Genomic DNA, 8,160 nt, shown 5'->3' with positions numbered 1-8,160 from the left:
GTCGGCGAGCCCAGCTTTTTACTGAATGGGTCTCCCGCGTCCCCCCACACTGCTTCCCCACCACCACCGCCACCCCCCACCACACCTCAAGCTTGTCCTTTGTTCGCCTCATGGTGGGAGAACCAAGGTCTGTTGTATGAAAGGAAGTCACAGAAATGTGCTAAACACATCAAAAAGTCTCCAATCTGTGTCTTATTTATACCTTCTCCCCCTATCCCCCGTGTGCGTCTTCCATACACTGGAAAGCAGGCAGCACAAGGCTCTCTGATGAGATAGTAGAGTTGGGTCAGGCGGTGGGCTGATGTCATGCTGGGGCCGGCTTCTCCTTAGCACGGAAGAGCTGCCAATAATGCGTCTGTTTTACTATTCTGCCGGAGAGGGAAAGGAAAGAGTTATAACCTTAGTGGTTTGGACTGATTTGTCAATTTAAAGTGCTTTTTCTCCCCCTGTCTGAGATATCAACCCACAATTTCTTACAGACATCTCCTTATGGAGTCCGCACAGAGGAGGAATCTGGAAAGGAAAGATCCTTTAAAAAAAAAAAAAAAATTTCCCTAGCGAGAATATGAATCTCTAAGATTTCAGAGAGGCACATTTGTCTGGTTGGAAGTGGGGAGCAGGAAGCAGATAGACTCGGGGAGGGGGGTTGTTCTGCTGAAAACTCCATTTTAGCTCTTATAACAAAGCTTATGCACAGTAGCAGCATCTTGTGATGTTGTCACAGGGATGAGTTTGCCTGCCTGAGACCCAAGGAGGATGTCCTGGCCTGTTTCACAAAGGCCTCCAGACCTCTGTTGTCTCTGGAGGGTCCTCAGCTGACGTTCTGGGGGAACGGGGGCACACACTTCATTGTCCAGTTGCTCTGAGACCTGCCAAGAGGGGAGCCTGAACAGCCGCATTGTCCTGGTGGCTTGGAAATTGTACCTGTTCCCGGGCCCAGAGGAGCACTTCAGCCTCTAACACAGATGGTCAGCTCTGTTCTTGACACGTGTCCTCTGCTCCAAAGACCCAGGGAACCTGAGGCAAGAAAGACATTCAGAAACAGAGAAACTCACCACTGCAGGTAGCAAACCCTTTCCTACAGAGTTGTTTGGGGAGGCGGAAGGAGGGCAGAAGGAAACAGATAAGCATGGTGGAGGTTGGGAGGGGAGGTGGGATTCATGTTTGCATCCTAATTTATTATTAAGAGAACTGGTGTCTACACTGAGCCCTGCAAGCCAAGGAAGCCCCCGAGTAGAGTGGGCCTCCATCCTGTTACCACAAGTGCACCCAACAGAGAAAATAGAAAAAGACTACAGACATTCTTTATGGGCTCAAGAAGATGACGCTCCACTCTGACCCATCCAAGGAAAGCTACTCTAGTTCCATGACTGTGCATAAGAAAGAACAAGGGAGCATGGGGGATGGTGGGAGAAGGGTTCCAGACTAGCTAATGGAACTGTTACTGAAAGAAATTCCACTTGGGGTGTGTGCTGCAGACTTTCTAAACACTGTTTCTCGCTCAATAAAAGCACACGTCAACATTATGTCCTTCTGCGATGTCTCTCTCCCCATCCAGGAGAGACTGACTTCCAATGCTTAGGTGTGCCTTCTTCAAGTACGTGATGCATCTTGGCCTGGGTTTCAGGGAGGAGAGTTTCAAAAATGTACCCCAGATTTAGAAACTACATTGGTTTTTTAAAATAAAGCAACTCAATGGAATATTCAAGAATTCTCTTATTCTTGCTGTCTTCCGGGATAAGACGTCAACCTCTAGGGAACGAAATAGGTTTCCTCTCCAAGGAGTTAGTTGAAAAAGCAGATGGAACAAGCAAGCTCCTCAAAATCATCCTGAGGCTTAGAAGCACTAAGTAGGGGAAGTGAAATGAGCTTGTCTCCGCAGTAGCCTTCGGTGGACTATGGACATCCCAGTCCCAAAGTGTGCCCCCTAGAGTGCACCCAGAGAACAAGGGAGCTCCACACCTTACCCAAAGCATCATTTTCAAGGGGAAAGCTACTCCTTCTCCCCAAGGAGCTGCAGAACCCACAGCAAGATCACCAAAGGTCCTCCTTTCAAGTAGGCTGGTGGCAACCGGAGTTGCCCCCCTTTAGGCAGGGTTTTCTCTCTCCTCTTCTGACCCTTCACCCTCCACTCATCTCCCCCTCTGTGATACACAGTTGGTAACATGACCTTTAGCCTTCAGTTATGGCTATTTATCCACACATATTTTTTGAATATCTACTACATGCTGGGCACTCTACCAAGTGCTGGGGGGTTAATGAGCAACAAGACAGCCAAGATCCTAGCCGTTGTGTCTGTATCCCAGTGGGGGAGGTAGATATTAATAGGAGAAAAAATAGGTTAATAGATAGCAAGTGGTTATTTGTGCTTTGGAAGAAATAAATTGGGCCTCGTGACAGGTTTTAATAGGGGATGCACTTGAAGTAGGGAAGGTCTTTCTGCGTTGCTGAGAATCACACTGAACCTAATGGCCAAGAAGGAGTCAGTCACATGGGGAGTTGTGGGGAAAGTGACAATAGTGACTGAGGCCACACATAGGCAGCACAAAGTCCTGATGCCCACAAGAGCTTGCTCTGAGTAGGACCAGCCAGAAGGCCACTGTGACCGAATGTGATACATGAAGGTAGGGAGGCCGGGCATGAGGCCATGGGAAGTGGTGTGGATTCAGCATTTTAAGCGCAGTGGAAGCCAGTGAGTGGCTTTAAGCAATGCATTAACCTGTTATCGTTTGTATTTTTAAAAGATGATTGGCTCCAGGTGTGGAAAGTGGGTAGGAAGCAAGCAAATGGAATAATGGGGGAGATTTATTGGAAGGGCACCACAGGCTAGTGAGAGAAAATGGAGGCTGGAGCAGAATGATGGCCATGGGGAGTCTTCCTCTTCTTTTGCATAACGGAGATTGACTCACTTCTCAACCACTCTGAGAGTTCCTTGAGGACAGAGAGCTTGCTTTCCTCTTCCTAGGATAAAGGAGGCCACCCTTTCCTACCAGTACCTTCACATGATCTGACTCAGACAACTCCCCTGCCCCTCCTTGGAGACACGACACTCAGTTTCCTCCTTCCCCCTCCTCCCCAACTGTGGCAGCGCTTTCCCAGAACCCTTCTGCCAAGGATGTTCTAGTTCTGACAAAGCCTGACTGTTCCTGCTAATTCAAATGCCTACTGAAACGCCCGCCCTCAGAAGCCCTTCCCTGTCTCCCTGGGGCTGTGGCAGCCATCGGCACCTCTGTGCTCCCATGGCACTTTGTTCACATCTGGATTTTCGCACCTCTTAACACTGTGCTGTAAGCTCTCTGTTTGGTGTCTGTCTCCTAACCAGATCCCTGGCCCCCACTCGAGTTATGAACGTATCACAAAATCTCCATTTTTCTAGAGAGAGCTGTCAACACTGAGGATGGGCTTTGAACTTCATTGTATATGAAATCATGGTATTACATAGTTAATATTAATAAATCTTAGTATTGGGGACTTCTGTTGTACTTTAAAACCTGAGCTTTCTGTTATACTTTGAAACTCAATATGTGAAATGTTTAAATAGTAAGCAGACCTGGTTAGGAAGGCACTCTCCTCATGAATGACAAGATGAGTGACCTGGAAGATCCACTGGGAGAAATTATCCAATCTGAAGACAAAAAATGAAAAAAAAAACTGAGTAGAATTTAGGGACATGTAGGACAATATCTAAAGGTTCAGTATGAAGTTAATGGGGTCTCAGAAGGAAAGGGGAGACACAATGGGGCAGAAAATATATTTGAGAAAATACTAGCTAACCCGCCCCAAATTTGTTGAAAGATCTAAAGCATAGGGAATTGCAAACAGAATAATTGTAAATAAAATTGTATCTAGACAAATCATAATTAAATTGCTTCCAATGAAAAATAAAATGGAAATCTTGCAAGCAAGCAAAGAAAAATGACACACACATACAAGGGATATGAACTTACATTGGTAGTGGTGGTTCGAGTGGCAAATGGACTTATGCTATTTCAAGGTTTTTCTATTTTACATAAAGACATTCAGTCTTAATTCTAAGTATACTGTAAAAATCTAAGGATTTTTTGTTTTTGTAATCCCTAGATCAATCATCCAAGAAATAATGCCAAATGATATAGATAAAAATTTGCTAAGTTAAAACAAAATTTGAAAATATATTCAAACAATCCAACAGAAGGCAGGGAAACAGAAGAATTTAGAAAAGAGTGGAGTGGACATCAGAAAAGAAATAAAATGGTAGACCTAGATACAATCATATCAATAATCACATTAAGTGTTAATGAACTAAATACTCCAATCAAAAGGCAGAGTTGACCAGAATAGAGCTTTTGAAAAAGCAAGACCCAACTATATGCTGACTAGAAGAGATGAACTTTCACATCCATGTTCGTTGCAACAGTATTCAAAATAGCCAAGGTATGGGAACAACCTACATGTCCTTGAATAGATAAATGAATAAAGAAAATGTGCAAGAACAGACAATGGGATATTATTCTGTCATAAAAAGGAAGGCAATTCTGTCATTTGTTACAACACGGATGAATCTGGAAGGCATTATGCTAAGTGAAATAAGCCAGACAGAGGAAGAGAAATACTATATTGTATCGCTTGTATGTGGACTCTAAAAAGTCAATAAATTTTTTAAAAGAGATACATGTTAAGTATAATGTAATGGATCAATTAATAAAGAAGACATAATGATCACTAATGCATACATGACTGAGAATAGTGCCTTAAGATACATGAAGCAAAAACTGACAGATTAAAAAAAGAAATAGAAAAATTCACAGTCACAGTAGTATTATTTTAACACCTTCCCTGCAACTGAGAGAACCACTGGACAAAAAATTCAGTAAAGTCACAGAGGCTCTAAATAACTTTATCAACCCCTTTGCCTATTTATAGATCACATACCAACAACTTTTCAGCTTTACACGTCTACCAAAGAGACCATAGCTGGGCTATAAAACAAGTCCTAATAAAATAAAAAGGATCAAAATTATAGTAGTATGTGTCTTTGAATCACAGTGTAATTACATTAAATTATAAATCAATAAAAATAAGATGGCTAGGAAAACCCCAATATTAAATTAAACCATACTTCTAAACAACTCATGAGTGAAAGAAAAATCACAGAGAAATTAGAAAAGTGTAAAACTTAATGATCATGAAAATACAATAAAATTGGTGGGTTGTGGCTAAAGTAGGGCTTAGAGGGAATTTTATGGCTTTAAATGCTTATATCAGAAAAGAAGAAAGGTCTAAAATCAGTGACTTAAGATTCTGCCTCAAACCCAAAGTAAACCAAAGTACAACAAGGAATATAATAAATATAAGAGTAGAAATGAATGTAATAAGAAACAGGCAAGCAGTAAAGAAAATTAACAAACCCCAAAGTTGTTTCTTTGTAAAGAAGAAAAAAATATGATAAACATTGTTAGACTGATGAAGAAAAAACAGAAAACACAAATTACCATTATCAGGAATGAAAAACAGATTATCACCACAGATCTCACAGTCATTAAAAATTACAAAAAGAGATATGAGGATGTTGTGAAGAACTTTATACCAAGAATTTCTACCAATAGATGAAATGAAAAAAAATTCTTTAAAAATTTAATCATTAATATTTACAAGAGTAGAGACAGAAAACCGGAATTTTAGGCACAGGTGGTTACACTGGTAAATTCCATCAACCATTCAAGGAAGAAATAACATCACACTTGCAAAACTCTTTTGAAAAAGAGAGGAAGATAGGGTATACTTCCCAACTTGCTTTATGGTATCAGTAAATGCTAACATCAAAACCTGACAAACACATATGAAAAAGAGGCCAGCATCCCTCATGAACAGATGTAGAAATTCTTAAAAAAACTATTAGCAGATTAAACCTAATAATATATAAAAAAGAATAATACCTCATGACCAACAAGGATTTATCTAGGAATGCAAGGTTGATTTGAGAGTAAAAAAAAAAAAATCAATCATGTAATGCATCAAATTAAAAGAATTGAGGAGAGGGGTGCCTGGGCGGCTCAGTTGGTTGGGCAACTGCTTTTGGCTAGGGTTGTGGTCCCAGAGTCCTGGGATCGAGCCCCACATTGGGCTCTTTGCTCAGCGGGGAGCCTGCTTCTCCTCCTCCCTCTCCCTGCTACTCTGCCTGCTTGTGCTCTCTCTCTGTCAAATAAATAAATACAGTTAAAAAAAAAAAAAAAAGAATTGAGGAGAAAAACCATACAATCATTTGATAGATGCAGAGAAAGCAGCTGACAAAATTTAACATTTATGATGAAAACTCTCAGCATCTAGGAATAGAAAGGAACTTCCTTAATCTGATAAAAAAAAAAAAAAGGTATTTTTTTCCTTAAGATCTTAAGAGAGCCAGAGAAGATGGAGAGGGACAAGCAGACTCTGCATGGGGTACAGAGCCCAGTGTGGGGTTCAATCCCCCGACCCTGAGATCATGATCTGAGCTGAAATCAAGAGTCAGAGGCTTAACCCATTGAGCCACAAAGGTATCTCAAAAAGGTATTCTTAATAATGACATATTGAACACTTTCCCAGTAAGTTTGGAAACAGGGCAATGATGTCCAGTCCTAGCTACTGCAGTAAGGCAGGGAAAAGAAATAAAGATTTTAAAGTTCAGACAACAGAATTAAAACTGCCTCTATTTGCAGATGATATGATTTCTTATGTAGAAATTTCTTTAAGAATCTACAAAACCATTATTGGACCTAATAAGTGAGTTTAGCAAAGTCATTTGTTACAAAGTTAATATATAAAAATTAATTTTATTTTATAGACTTTAAGCAAACAATTAGAAAAGGAAATTTTAAAAAGTTCATTTATAAGAGTGACAAAACATACTTAAGAATAAATTTAACTTAAAATGTGTAAGACCTATACACTTGAAACTATACAATCTTGCAGAGAGAAATGAAAGACATAAATCTATGGAAAAATATACTGTGTTCATGGATTAGAAGAATCTATGTTGTTTTCTTCAAATTTTAGACTTTATGCAAAATTCCAGCAGGCTTGGGACTCCTGGGTAGCTCAGTTAAGCATCAGCTTTCGGCTCAGGTCATGCTCCCAGGGTCTGGATCAAGTCCCACACTGGGCTCCCTGCTCAGTGGGGAGCCTGCTTCTCCCTGGGCCTGTTGTTCCCCCTGCTTGTGATCTTTCTCTCTCTTTGACAAATAAATAAATAAATAAACAAAATCTTTTAAAAAATTCTAGCAGGCTTTTTTGGGGGTAGCAATTAATGAATCGATTATAAAATTTATATGGAAATAGAACTGACCAGATTGCCAAGAATCTGTTTAAGAAGAACAATGTTGGTGGTTTTACTGTCTGGTTTCGAGGCTTGCCGTAAAGCTACTGAAATCAGTAGTGTAGTATTGGTCAAAGGACAGACATATCAATCAATACAACACAACAGACCCACAGATAAGTTGTTGGTGATTTCTTACAAAAGTGCAAGAGTAATTTAAGGGAGAAAGGGTGGCCTTTTCAATAAATGGCACTGGAACAATTACATATCCATATGTCAAAAAGAAAAGGAGAAAGGAAGACAAAGTCAGTAAAGGAAAATAGAAAAAAGAATGAACTTCTCTTTACTCTGTACTTTGCAGCATATTCAAAACTAAAAGTGGATCCTAGACCTAAATATAAAACCTTAGAACCCTAGATTATACAACTGCTAGAAGGAAACACAGGAGAACATTTTTATGCCCTTGGCAAAGATTTCTTAGATGTAACATCAAAAACACAGTCCCTAAAAGAAAAAAGAAAAAAAAAAAGATAAATTGGATTTCATCCAAATTAAGCAGGAAATAAAGTCTCACTTTATTAATGGCTAGAAAATTGAGGCTTGCACCAGGTCACACCGCTAGCAAATGGGAGAACCTGGAAGTGAACTCACGGCAATCTGACTCCAGAATCTACATTTTTGCACACAGGATTCTAAAACAACTCCCTTGCCAAGACACGAGCGGGGAGCACAGACTTCAACAGTACAGCTGTGCCTCTGGGCTACCAGGCCAGGACAGCACCCCACAACCTTCCAGACCCCCACCCTGGACCTTGGGGAAGCCTGAGTGCTTGAGCCTCGGCAACGCTGAATGAGCTTTCAACAAACCCGGCAATGCTTCATCGCAAAAG

Source organism: Mustela putorius, unplaced genomic scaffold, assembly GCF_011764305.1.
Source record: "Mustela putorius furo isolate JIRA1106 unplaced genomic scaffold, ASM1176430v1.1 tig00000224_pilon_pilon_pilon, whole genome shotgun sequence".
NCBI classification, from domain to species: domain Eukaryota; kingdom Metazoa; phylum Chordata; class Mammalia; order Carnivora; family Mustelidae; genus Mustela; species Mustela putorius.
The sequence above is the reverse complement of the archived record's forward strand: the minus strand, read 5'-3'. Positions refer to the sequence as shown.